Consider the following 15,000-nt stretch of genomic DNA (forward strand, 5'->3'; position numbering starts at 1 on the left):
AAGTCGTCAAGAGCCCTACTGACCAAAAAAAAAAAAAAAGAGAAGAAAAGAGAGAAAAAAAAAAACATGAAAAGTAGAACACTATCATTGAAAATAAAATATTTGACAGATCATTGGAATTAAAGTTAACCGGGTAGTGTGTTAATGGCATGACAGTTATCCAGTTTAATTACTCTGGTATATTAACTTGTTTGTTTTTGTTTTGTTTTTTTTTTTGTTTGTTTGTTGTTTTTTTTTTACTGTTTTTTTTTTACTGTTTTTTTTTTTTTTTTTTTTTTTTTTTTTTTTTTTTTTTTTTGTTTTTTTTTGGGGGGGGGGGGTGATATTCCACATAAAATGGCGTATGGGTGTAAATTAAAGTCTGTGGACTTAAAAAGTATCAAACAGGAACGATTGAAAACAGCTTTAATAAAACATTGAGAACTGACAAAATGCGTAGCAGGAATTAATCCTTCTCTATCAAACTACTCAAGTGCTGCCGCACTCCGAAAATACTCGTATTTAAATTTTTGGCCAGAAACCTCCGCCTTCAAATATCGACTGATTAAAGTGACCCTCATCTTGGCAAAAACTCTCAAAAATGGACTTCGCGAATCCCCAGGTTTGAGAGTTAGTTTTTTTTTTCCCCCTAGGCGTGAGTCATTTTAATCGATCCATATTTGGAGTACGAGTTTTCTGGCCAAAATTTTAAATACGTATATTTTGTTCTGAGTAGGGCAGAATACTATGATATAGAAAGCCTGGAAAGACCAGAGCAGCTTTAATGTTTACCAAATTATTGTTTAGTTGTTGTTTTTAAAATTCTTATTACAAATTAATAAGCATCGCACAGTTTAGGGTAATGGCAATGATATAACATTTTGTATATTATACCTATATTTTGTTTGTATTCACTATTATATATTTATATCTGTAAAAAAAAAAAAAGGGGGGGGGGGGGGGGGTTTACAGTCTTTTGAATTTGTAATCCTTAATGGTTTTGATATTATATGTGGCTCTCTTCAGTCTTAAGTTGTTTCGACCTTAAATATTAAGTGTGATGTTGCAACCCATCACCTTCTCCCAATAAATACTCTCTCTCTCTCTCTCTCTCTCTCTCTCTCTCTCTCTCTCTCTCTCTCTCCTCTCTCTCTCTCTCTCCCCACTTCTCTTTTCACTTATGTCCTTTATTTTGCCACCCTTTTCCATTCTCTTATTCGGTCATCTATGACTACCATTTACATTGTGGTATGAATGTGTTGTGCGAGTTTTCGTGTAGATATGTTTTAGAGAAAAGAAATATTAAACCATTAAATTTATTCTAGTCGCATAATATACTTTTACTATGTAAATCATACAAATGTGTGGCAAAGAAATTTAGAGAAGATAGTTTGGAAAGAAAATGTATCAATCTATCAAGCTTTCGTTCATTGAACAATTTTGTTTTGCCTCCCCCACCCTCCTTACTGCCTTTTACCCATCAATCTAAGTCGTTCTATTGCGAGCAATATTTCATTATAATCCTATTTCAAAGCCATAACGTTGGTGGGGACGGTGATAAATTCACTAAGGCGTGCAGTGTATAGCTGTCTTGTCGAGCAATATATCCAACCTTAATCCAGTCCGAGTAAGAATTGTATATCTGTTTCATGTTGCGAGTATTCATCCATATACATTTTGAGTCGCACCCACGTCAACAAGTGGATCTTCTTGGGGTTTGTTTTTTGGGGTTTTTTTTTTGTTTGTTATTTCTCTTACTACCCCTTGCTTATTCTCTCTCTCTCTCTTCTCTCTCTTCTCTCTCTCTCTCTCTCTCTCTCTCTCTCTCTCTCTCCCCTCCCTCTCTCTCTCTCTCTCATCTCTCTCTCCCCTCCCTCTCTCCCCTCTCTCTCCTCTCTCCCTCTCTCTCTTCTCTCTCTTCCTCTCTCTCCTCTCTCTACCTACTCTCCTATATATATATATATATATATATATTATATATATATATATATATATATATATATATATATATATATATATATATATATATAATATTGGTCCACTTTTGCCCTTTCTTCTATATCTCTATTTCATTGTCCATTTCTTGCTAGTTATTTTCCAGTTTTCAAATTAGACCATTTGGTTTTCCGGGAACTTGGATCTTGTTCTGGGTATTTTGAGTAAGTTCACGTCGAACAAATGGTGTGAAAGGAAAGGGGGAAGAATTCGTCGTTGTCTTTTGTTTGTTTTTCTTGTTTGTTTGTTGTTGTTTTTTGTTTTGTTTTGTTTGGTTTTCTTTTTTTTTTTTTTGGGGGGGGGGGGGGGGGGGTGCGGGGGGTCATTGAAAAAATAATTTGAAATATACTACCTATCTATTCTTAAATTTAAAACAGTTACCATTTATTAATCTGTCTCCATATTTTATAGTGTCTTACTTGTAGGGATCTTGAGCTTGGCTCAGCGATACTGTTTTTGCTTCGTACCTGAAAGGTACCGAATTTGAATACCCGTCGCTCTAGCTCAGTTTCCATCTTCCTTTGGAATAGACCCCAAAGACCAATTTCCCCTTTGGGGTTATTAAAGGGAATTTAGCTTGTCAATGTGGGAGATTAAAATGTTATTTGACCAGATACAAGAATTTATCCCGTGCCAGGTGTTGAATAAATATCCGTATTTCACATGTGAAATTACATAAACAAAAGCAATCCAGACATTTTGCGATTGGATATTGAGACTAAGACGAGGTTCTCAAAATTGTATTTTTAGATAGTCAAAAAAAATTATTCCGAAGAATATGTTTCTTTGTTTTCGATAATTCCACATTGCATTCTACCTTGTTTTCCCCTATCAAGCTTGTTAGTTCATCCTGCCGAGTCCTGGGTGTCCATCGAACTCCCGTATCTTATCCTCAATTCAATGTTTAGATCCCAAATATTTTCCTAAAATATACTGCAACAGACTATATTTTGAGTTTTCATGGGTTTTTTTTTATTACAAAAAATGCAAAGTCAAAATTAAGTTGTTCGGACAATACTCTTCAACAGTCATAACGTCACTTCCTTCCTAATGACGCATGGTAACTTAGTAATACTGGCTGTAAACTATCGGAACAATGGTGGACGCCTGTATGAAATATTTCTCCGGCGAGCATATAAGCATATCCAGAGGAAAAAAAACATAAATCTGATCATGTTTTGACGTTTACACATTCTGGTCACAAGGCATATGAAAAGTTCTAGCCAGCATGAAGAATAAAAAGTGATGATTTTCTTTGTTTAGAACCAAGATGGCCGGCGTTGCCGGGCGGCGTGACATCAGACTACTGAATCCAATTCCTGACGCCTTAGGGTTTCATGAAGTTAGATACGATGGGATATAGATGTGGCTATCAATCATATATCTTCGTTGTGATAGCCATCAGGGTGTGATGCAAGGAGGGTACCTGGGTGGTGTAAGTGGTGTCCTACACTTTATTATCAATCTCCTATCATCTCCCTCTCAATATAGTTACACCCCCCCCCCCCCCCCCCCCGCTCTCTCTATCTCTCTCTCTATCTATCTATCTAACCCCCCACCCCTCCACATACATTTTAATTTACTAATCCCTATTCCATCTCCGCTGCGTAGGAGATGTATTCTTTAAAAAAAAAAATTAAAAAGAGAGAATATATAATAGATAGATAGAGAGAGAGAGAGAAGAAGAGGAGAGAGAGAGAGAGAGAGAGAGAGAGAGAGAGAGAGAGAGAGAGGAACGGTATGGAGATTAGGTACAATAGACAGGACTAGACGATAAATTTACATATAAAATATAAAATGTCTTGTTGATATGTATGAGTTAGATGAATAGATTGGTGACGATTAGATAGGTAGGCATGTATATATATATTGATAAATAAATAGATAGAGAGATAAGAGAGATAGGTAGACAGGTAGAATAGATATGTTTTGTTTTTGTTTTTAAGGGTTTTACGGCACTTGCAACACATTAAGGTCACACCCTTGAATCATATACCTATGATGTTCGCATGGGTGTACGATCCGATAGTGATGTCGTTTCTTCTTCTCTTTACTAGCCTATCCTGCTTCTTTGGTTTGTGATTGTATTATTGACAGGGAATATTTTTTTTTTCTGTAAATCTTCTGCCTGTTTGTTCTTGGTTATTTATAATTTAGCTTTTATCTTTAGGTTATGATTTTGATTTACATTTGTACTATTTTTGTTAGATTGCTTGTTTTTTTGTTTCAGCGGTCTCTCATATAACCTCAATTGTGTTGGAAGAGACCTAAAGCAACAAACAAACAAAAACATTAAGGTCATATCAGCGCCAGTAAAAAGGAAGAAAATGGGATAGTAAATAGTTCTAGAATTACAATTAAAGCACCCAAGAAAAGGTAAGACAAAGGGGAATTAGTTCAAATAAGAAACAGGTGTAGATTCCAAGAGCACACTATCAAAGTACTTAGTTTGAGATCACTTAAAAGTCTCATCCAGACACAAGCACAGGTCCCCACTAAGAGGAACACACTCAAATGTTTACAAACCACGTATAATACATAAACAAAACATAATACAGTGCATAACAGAGAGATTATTTACAAAAGAAAAAATATCATCTCCCAAAACTAACTATACAGTTGACTGTTTCCCTCCCAGCCAGGGTATCCGGCCAGGACCAGGACAAAACTAATCTCATTCCAAGACAAAGACAGAAAGCAAGTTGGAAAACAGATATAGGGGGATAGAAGACACAGTATGTACCTCCCTGCCCACTATGGGAGGTCAGAAACCCCACCCGGGTAGAAAAGATAAGAGAGATAGGTAGATAGATAGGTGGGACGGACGGAAGGAAGGATATAGATAGATAGGTATGTATGAGATAGACAGACAGACGGATAGATTGGTAGGTAGGTAGGTAGATATATGGGACGGACGGTAGGAAAGATATAGATAGACAGATAGATAGATGTGACGGTAGGAAGGTAAGTAGGCAGACAGGTACGCAGAGATAGGGCGACGGTTAGAGTGCGATAAACTTTTTCGAGACCCTTTTTATACACTGTTGACATTCTACCGAATAGAATTATATATCCACCATTTAAAACCCCCACAACTAGAATAGAATATCGTTCTCAGATGAGAAATTCGAAAGGCTTGTTTGCATACTGTATTGAATTTGTGTGTGTTACACAATTAATTCAATAAAAAGACATCGAACTTATTCTTTGAGTTACGAGTGAGAAAAGGAGGGGGGGGGGGGGGGGGTGTCGAAGCAGGTTGATACCAACTTTTTATATCATGCATTCTGTGAAGCCTGTGCAACGTTCACCAATTCCTTTTAGTGTTGACTTTGTGACATAATTTGTAGGTATTCAATATTGCGGACATGTTCGATAAAATACTGCCGTATTATACGAGAAAAAAAACACGTATTTAATATTTTGTTCAGAGAACTCGTCTTTCAAATATCGATATATTAAAATGAACATCCGGCCCATCTTGGAAAAAAAAAAACAACTCACCAATCTGGGAATTCATGGAAGTACATACACGTTCATATTGCTCAAGTGTCGTAGATCCTATTTTTTATTCTTTAATGTTCCAAGTTGTCGACCCCTACCTACCCTACCCCCCCCCCTCCCACTTTTTATATGTGATCCGCTTCTCTGGTATGTCATGGGAATTAACTAAATGAATAAAATTAGGTTAAGAGTTTAAATTATTAGAATGTGGACAATTAAGTTAAGAGTCAAAATGTTTGGAGTTTGGATATTTAACCCTTTCCTTGTCAACCATAGGAAAATAGTCACATTCTGTCCAACATTTTTTCTCATTCTAATTTCTTTTGTACATCACATAGTTTCTGGGGTTTTTTTATTATTATAGTTATAAAAATTATCACTGTTGCAGAGCTTCTGAAGTGTATATGTATATATATATTATATATATATATATATATTATATATATATATATATATATATATATATATATATTATATATATATATATTGTATATATATATATATATATATTATATATATATATATATTATATATATATATATATATATTATATTATATATATATATATATTATAATATATATATATATATATATATATATATATATATATATATATTATATATATTATATATATATATATATATATATATATATATATATATATATATATATTTATATAATTATATATTGTATATATATTTAATATATAATATATATATATAATATATATAACTGTATATAAGCTTGGTTGTTGGTCAGATTAATTCTTACATAAAGTCTACAAAACTAGAGAAACTATTGAGCGCAATATCTACTGAACGTGCTCAAAGCGCTTAACAAGGGGTCCCTAGTCTACAGCAACACTTAACATGTAAGACGAGACAGACATGATATTTACCTCTTTCCGTATTGAAGTTTTATTTCTAGTTATTTTTTATAAAGCTGTCTACCTACAATGAAATTAAGCTTTTATGTAGGGAATCAATGTTAAAGATTTAGATATCGCCATTTAATCTTGCATGTTGCAAGAAGCTTTATACTATTATATTTTAATGATATGCCTTATTTATTTATATTCTTTTAATGCACTGCTCGCATGCTTTATTCTATTATATTATAAAATTGATATGCCTTATTTATGTATAATCTTTTAATGCCGCTGCTTGTATGCTTTATACTATTATATTATAAAATTGATTTATCGTATTTATTTTTACTCTTAGAATGCCGCTGTGCTTGCCTGTAATTTTTTAAAACATATTTGACATCATTTTTATCATAATTAATTATATTTTAAATACAAACGGGCGGGTGGTTGGATGGGAGCATCACCCTTGAATCATATACCTATGATGTTCGCATGGGTGTACGATCCGATAGTGATGTCGTTTCTTCTTCTCTTTACTAGCCTATCCTGCTTCTTTGGTTTGTGATTGTATTTTTGACAGGGGATATTTTTTTTTCTGTAAATCTTCTGCCTGTTTGTTCTTGGTTATTTATAATTTAGCTTATGATATCTTTAGGTTATGATTTTGATTTACATTTGTACTATTTTTGTTAGATTGCTTGTTTTTTTTGTTTCAGCGGTCTCTCATATAACCTCAATTGTGTTGGAAGAGACCTAAAGCAACAAACAAACAAAAAAAATTTTTCTCGGGTGTTTTAAAAGTAGTTATATAATTTCTTGACTAAAATATATTCTTCCTGTTACGCTAAAATAACCCAAGCGTCAGAAGTGCTGCGAAACCCTTAAAACATAAATGAAAACCATCCACTACTTGCTATTGTTATCATCATCATCATCATCATTATCATAATTATTTTCTTAAAATTTATTATTATTATTATTATTATTATTATTATTATTATTATTATTATTATTGTTGTTGTTGTTGTTGTTGTTGTTGTTGTTGTTGTTGTTGTTGTTGTTGTTGTTGTTGTTGTTGTTGTTGTTTTTTATTATCATCGTCGATTTAATCATAAATCATCATCATTGTCAATATCATTTCGTTGTAGATATTCTTCCTCTAAACTTTCACAGTGTTACAATTTGCTTATATGGTTTTACAGGAATAGATATGTTTTATCCTTTTATATATAACTATACCTTATGCGCTGTTAACTTTTTAAATTTTGGTAATAATCCTTTGTCACATTAAGGGAAATATTTGTGATTTTAAAAATATTACATATGAACATTTATATAGGGCCTCTCTATGGACTAAGCATGGTCAATGCGCTTCACAACGCTTCAGTATTCCCTCACCAGGCCATATAACCATATTATTTTCATTTTATACAGTACCAATCGCCTGTTATGCGTCTTTTTTTTTTGTACTAACACTCTTACAGTATCCGTCACTGCCTTTATCCAGCTACTCATTCACACTTAAGTCTAGTGATTATCGCAAGCTAGTGGATGTAGAGGATTGTTCGAATTTGTTTCCATGAAATGTGGTTTGTTTGTTTGTTTTTATTTTTGTTACTTATTTTTGGTGGGATGGGGTAATTTTTGTTTGTTTTTGTTTTGTTTTGTTTTGGGGTTTTTTGTGGAAGGGATTGCTTGTCTGTTTGTTTGTTTTGCTTTTTTGGTCTTTTTGTTTTTTGAGGGGTTTTTTGGGTGGGGGGGGGGGGGGGAGCTGAATTGTTTATTTCTTATTTCTTATATCTCTGGTCTTTGCCATTGTCAATGGACCACAGCTGAATCGCTCACTGGCTCACAGGACATTCTCTGGGGTCTGAATTGAATATGCTCCATCTTCCATAATATCCGCATCAGTGTTGGGTACCATTAATCCGTTGGCTCCCAACATACCCGTGGGTAACGGGTGTGAAAGTGTCTCTGTATACAAACATACAGAACCTCAGAACAATTAAATGTGCACGAGTGATTAGGCACACAACTGTCAAACAAGTTTTGATTTGATTTCGTGCTAATAAAATATGATTATAAACTGGTAAGAACATTTGCCCGTGTTTTCATGTTTCCGTTTTTAAAAACATTCGCTGATTTCTCTATAAAAAGAAAAATTATTTGGTAATATTTCACCACAGAAACTGCAATAAACCATCCCGTCCTATTCAGAGGATGTGAAGCAATCACGATTGTCCGTTTTACGCTACCAGAAACCGTGATAAATTCAAGCTCCAAGGGCTCACCATCATAAATAATTTAGGTAGGATTACAGTGGTCAAGCATGAATGTGGCGATTTTAAAGTCTTTAAGTCATCTGTTGTTGCCGAGCGTAGTAAAAGAATGTCCAAAACCGAAAAAAAATCGCTATCGTCATAATCATGACCATCATCATCAGCAGCAGCATCATCGTCATGGTCGTCGTTTGCAAAGCGCTTTGGGCACGTTTAGTGGATATTGCGCTATATAAATGGTCTAATTGGGGGGGGGGGGGGGGGGGGGGAGGGGGTGTGACACACCCACACACCCACAAATTGATAAGATTTATGTCCGCGTTTTTCATGTAGTGCTGTCATAGCGTGTTGGCTCCATTATATAACATCAAGATAACCCCGACATAATACCGTAATGAAACGACATTATATATATATATATATATATATATATATATATTATATATATATATATATATATATATATATATATATATATATATATATATTATATATATATATATATATATATATATATATATATATATATTGAATCGTGTTTGATACAAATATGGTACGAAAAGTGCTCGACATGTAGTAATGGAGCGAATTATTATTTAAAATATTTACCACAATGTTTGGGGCAGTCTACATCAATGTTTCAGGCTTAATTTGCCATCTTCAGGACTGAGTTGTTTTGTTGACTGTTGTTGATTCTTGAAGTGGTTCCGGTTTGAAGTTAATTAAGAGGAATTTGCGCCGATGGGGACACTTTCCGTAGATCTCATTTTTCATGTTGAGTGTGGCTTCATGAGGTTGTTTGATTATAGTATATTTTTCTTCCAGGCATAAGCTACATTGTTTTGATGTTGGTGTGTATCCTGTTGCTTTAGATAAAATTTTCCATGAAATGTTGTGGTCTATTTTGTTGTCTTTTAATTTCCAAATATGTTCGCTGAGTTTTGTGGATGTTTTTTTGTTAGTGTTTCTAAATGTTGAGGTGTGGAGGTTGTATCTTGTTTTGAAATTATTTTCTGTTAGTCCTACATATTTTTCTTGCTTGTTTGTTTTAGTTTCTGTGACTGTGGCTTGGTAAATTAAACTTGATTCTAAGCATTGTTTGTTTAGCGGGCAATGTTCTTTATTTCTGCAGTTGCATTTTATAGTGGGTGGGTTTTGCTCTTGTCGGTGGTTTATTAATATTTTTTTGTTGTGGCTTGAAATTATTTGTTCTATGTTGCGCATACACGAGTAACTTATTTTTATGGTATTCCTGTTGATAATTTTATGTAGCTTGTGGTTTATATATATTTATATATATATATATATATATATATATATATATATATATTATATATATATATTATATATATATATATATATATATATATATATATTATATATATATATATATATATATATATATATATATATATATATATATATATATATATATATATATATATATAATATATATATATGATCAATCAATAAACTATATCATTATACTGCCGTAGGGTACTCTGAAAAAAAAACAACATTTTTTAAAATTTAGGCAAAAAAACTAAAAGACCATACGCTGCTCAAGATGAGGGTCATTGAAATAGATCAATATTTGAAGGATCAATTTTTTTGATCGAAATTAAAATGAATGTTTGTTTTTCTTTATAACCCGAGTAAGGCAGTGTAACTGTGCCAGTGTTGTATTGTCTCTCATGCTGCAAGTTCTGTTCGAAAGAAAATTGACAACTTTAATTGTGCTCGTTCCATTCGACTGGTTACAATAGGCGAAATGGGGATAGTTTGGCAACAGTTGCAAAGCAACCCTCTTGTGTTTAGCGTGATTTCACCGCGAACAGCCAAACGGCACATTATTGAATAATATAAAAGTAAATATCAGCGACATTTCACTCAAATTTGGTTTTGGTTACAACGAGTAATCCATTAAAAAGGCCGAGTGATTTATTCTTTTGGATTTTCATTGGGAATATGATGAGGCGAGTAGAACTTTAAAATACCATTTAATTATCTATTTACCAAGTGGACAGAGCGTTTGGTAGGAAGAGAAATGTTTTGAATTTATACTCATTATTTTAATGAGAGAACAGCTATTTATTTTCAATAGCCTTTCCACTTATACACCAGTGATTTGATTGTTAGTACAAATTTAGAACTGTTCAGAGAGCAATATGCGATTGTTTACATCCTATCCAAGTGATAACAAAAAAAATGCTTCTCGTCTATTTCAAGTGCGTATGGCCCTGTGCGGGATGTGAAGAAAATATTAAGATATATCTTTTTTTTTTTTTTTTTTTTTTAAAGACTTATTGATCCAATAACGAAGGCAAAGGTACTTAAAATGGAAAACTAATTTATTGTTGATTTTAAGATATCTTATTATTTATCTTGGAAGTTCATAGTCCAGTTTTAATACGAACGTGAATTCTGAAATAACACAAATCTGAACTTGAGTATCTATGTCGATTTTTTTTAAAAGATGTATTTGTGTAATGTGTGCGTGTGTTAAAGATGTATTTGTGTAATGTGTGCGTGTGTTAAAGATGTATTTGTGTAATGTGTGCGTGTGTTAAAGATGTATTTGTGTAATGTGTGCGTGTGTTAAAGATTTATTTGTGTAATGTGTGCGTGTGTTAAAGATGTATTTGTGTAATGTGTGCGTGTGTTAAAGATGTATTTGTGTAATGTGTGCGTGTGTTAAAGATGTATTTGTGTAATGTGTGCGTGTGTTCTGAGGGTGAGGGCAATGGGGATGGGTTGTGTTTGTGCTTGAGAATTTATTTTATAGGATCCTATGGCGCAATATCCGCTAAACGTGATCAAAGCGCTTTTCCAGGTATGAGATGTGCATGTGGAAGTCTGTGTTTCGCACGTGTTAGCACGTTTATTTTTTATTTTTAGATTTGATTGATTTTATTTGCTTAAAAATATGGGTGAGCCAATTTCTCGATGTCAGTATTATAAACTAAGGCCCAATTTCTAAAAGTACCTTCTTATGCTGTCCTTTTCTTCGGCAAAAATGAATCAATATCGTATTCAAGCAAGGAAAACAAGCAATTTGTCTCACAAATTGTAATTTGCCCAAATAGAGATAACCATAGGATAACGCCGTCAAAACAAGACCCAGATAATTAGATGCAAATGACCCGAACTGTGCCGATCGGTATTTGAAGGACGAGTTTTCTGGCCAAAATTTAAAATATTGGTTTTTCCAGAGTACGACAGTTATTGTTCGTTCACTATTTCTTTTCTTTGAAGAGTTTACATCTTACCATTTGTGACCCATTGTCTCAAAACGGTATGATGTCGGAACGAACCAGATGCTTAAAAGCCGAATTAAATTGTAAACTGGTCAAAAATAAAATTTGTCGGCATTAGCACCCTAGAATATGGTATCCATTCTCCTCAATAAAACAGACAAACTCAACACGTCTGATATTTCTGGCTATAAATTCAATTTCAACATCTTAACCAACCCGACTTAATACCGTTTTGAGGCGAAGGGTCACATTTACCATCATTCTTTGGTTTTCTGAGACACCATTAGATTAATTTAATTTTATCATAACAAGTGTATTCCACTTTTTTCGACTCCTGTAATGTTTAGTTTAATCTTCGTCTTGATTTATCTCAATACCCTCGATCATCGTGATCCTATTAGCCCTTTCAAAAGTGCTCTCCAGTTTCGTCAATGGAGCTTAAAGATGGAAGCTTTTTTCTGGGCATTAAAGCCACTAATATGACATTACATATGTTATATGATTTGTAAACATTTGCGTGTGCTCCTCGTAGGGGGGACCTGTTCTGATGTCTGAATGAGATTTTTAGGTGATCCCAAAGTACACTGATTGTGTGCTCTTGGGATGTACATCTGTTTCCTATTCAAACCAATTCTCATTTGCTGTCCTTTTCTTTGGGTGCTTTAATTGTAATTCTAGAACTTTTTACTATCCCATTTTCTTCCTTTTTACTGGCGCTGATATGGCCTTAATGTGTTGCAATCGTTGTAAAATCATTAAAAACAAAAACACACACTATCTAGTTATTGGGTTTAACATTGGGTTTTATCGCTGCAGGATATTTAGGCTAGATCTAATAAGCAGAGACTTGCACAAGGTTAGAATCGTTATGGGTTGAGTAGGGATCTAGCAAGTTGTGTGGAACTTTTGTCAAGAAATTATTTGTCCATGGTCAAGTGAGTGAAGTGTGAATATCTATAGATCTAGATAGTACTCCTGATAGTGTCTGGAAAAAAACAACACTTTTTACACTTTTATTTAGCGCCCTGAGCACCTTTGAGTGGAAATGTGCGCTTTATAAATGATTCATTATTATTTATATTTTTATTTTGACAAGAAAACTCGTCTTTCAAATATCGATAGATTATAATAACCATCATCTTTCCAAGAAACTCTCAAACCTGGGACTTCCTTAGTACCAGGTTTGAGAGGTCTTTGTGTGTGTGTGTGTGTGTTTGTTTGTTTGTGTTTGTGTGTGTGTGATATTTGGTTATGGTTTATTGTTTGTTTTTTTTTTTGTTGTTTTTTTGTTTTGTTTTTTTTTTTTTTTGGAGAGGGATGAGGTTCATTTCCATCGATCGATATTTGAAGGACGAGTTTTCTGGACAAAATTTTTTTTTAACGTTTTTTTTTTATTTTTTTTGTTTTTTCGGGTTTTTTTTTTTTTTTTTTTTTTTTTTTTTTTTTTTTTTTTTCAAATCACGGCTCTATTGTAATGTTATGCCCTCGTAATAATCAAATAGATACGTTTTCAAAAGTGTCCAGGGAACGGTGACAGTATAAACAGATCAGACGCAAATGATTCTAAAGCTGATAAAAACATTAAGAGATGAAGGTCAATAGAAATTCTTTATGTGCGCTGCGCAATATAACTTATTACTTAAACAATTGGCAATTTCCATCTTCGCAATATGACCCAAATGCGGATATTGTTATAAACAACATAACGAAATAAAGAAAAAAGAAGATGAAGATAATCGAGACGCACAAAGCGCTTTACATGATCCCGAACCAACAGCGACTCTTAACATTTTGTATTAGATATGATACCTGTTAATCGATAATATTACAATTTTTTTCCGACAGACAATGCTATTAACTGATAGGTACTCATTTTACACCTGAGTACGGTGAGAGAATGTGAGTAAAGAGCCTTTTCCAAGGACTCAATTATGTGCCTCTCAGAGGAGACTCGAACCCAGGACCTACCGATCCGAAGGCGAGTGTTATACCACAAGACAACGTAGCCGCACATATAATTTTAGATGAATACATTTTGTAGGTTGAAATGATTGAAAATAGAGTAGTCTCTTCATTATAATTTGACAACACAGCAAATTCAGGAGAAAGTTGACAAACAATCGACCACCAATGGAAAACAGATGTGACGAGGTGCCTTCGACCCGTTAGTCATTTCAATACATGGGCTTTAAAACCCCAGGGTATCGCCATTCAAAAATAGTTGTGAGATAATCACTCCGTTCAATAAGTATAATTCAGAAATATCGCTGGTTAAAATAGTGAAAAGAATTAACAAAGCAATCTGAGCATTGATTCAATCATCAAAAGATATAGAAAGAACAGACTTTTGAATGAACATACAATTTTATCTATCAGTGATTTGCTTGAATAGTATCAAAAACAAAATGAGGAATAATAGCTGAACCAGGGAATACATATTTCTTTTATTTATTTTTTTTGTAATCACTCAGCGAGTTTAGACAGAAACACTGATGCTAAATAAATGATATAAACTAATTAGCTCATAATTTTGATAATATCATAAGATTTCTGAAAAAATCCCATGTATTTATTGGGCACGAGCGTATTTTTTCTCTCTAATCGGACAGTAGTGTGTCTCCACATGAAATAATAATAATAATAATAATAATAATAATAATAATAATAAATAATAATAGTAATAGTAATAGTAATAATAATAATGATGATGATGACGATGATGATGATAATAATAATAATGATAATAATAATAATAATAATAATAATAATAATAATAATAATAATAATATACTTTATCCATCCAAAAAAATGGAAATTCGTTTACAGACGTGGCATGCAAGAAATGGTTCGTTGTTTCGATTCGATTTTGGAACAAAAGATCATGCGGTTGTAACTTAAAATGGAATTCAATTAAATATGGGACTAAATGAAGTAATTATCTGACTGACAGTTCATGACCATCGTTTCGTAACTTGTCGTCGGTTTATTTCTATACACAAAGAACATTAATAAACCATTTATGAACAACTCAATTTGAATCCATAATTGGACTCGGGTGTATTTACATTGATAGGGCAGTACGTTACATTCACTAGCACAATTTGTAATACTAAAATAA

At 33.1% G+C, this 15,000-nt stretch overlaps 1 protein-coding gene and 1 long non-coding RNA gene across 5 annotated transcripts in view; both read left to right on the forward strand.

The window, feature by feature from the left end:
• The window catches only part of LOC144970195 (uncharacterized), a 172,408-nt gene that overhangs the window by 83,139 nt on the left and 74,269 nt on the right, over positions 1-15,000 (forward strand). The window lies entirely within an intron of this gene.
• Positions 4,215-15,000, forward strand: part of LOC144970199 (uncharacterized) — a 14,564-nt gene continuing 3,778 nt past the window's right edge. Inside the window, exon 1 of the long non-coding RNA XR_013644920.1 lies at positions 4,215-4,350. This is a non-coding gene — a long non-coding RNA (uncharacterized LOC144970199). The remainder of the gene's footprint in view (positions 4,351-15,000) is intronic.

The sequence above is a fragment of the Berghia stephanieae genome, chromosome 4 (genome assembly GCF_034508935.2).
Source record: "Berghia stephanieae isolate SIO BIC M18660-M18661 chromosome 4, UCSD_Bste_1.3, whole genome shotgun sequence".
Lineage (NCBI taxonomy): Eukaryota > Metazoa > Mollusca > Gastropoda > Nudibranchia > Aeolidiidae > Berghia > Berghia stephanieae.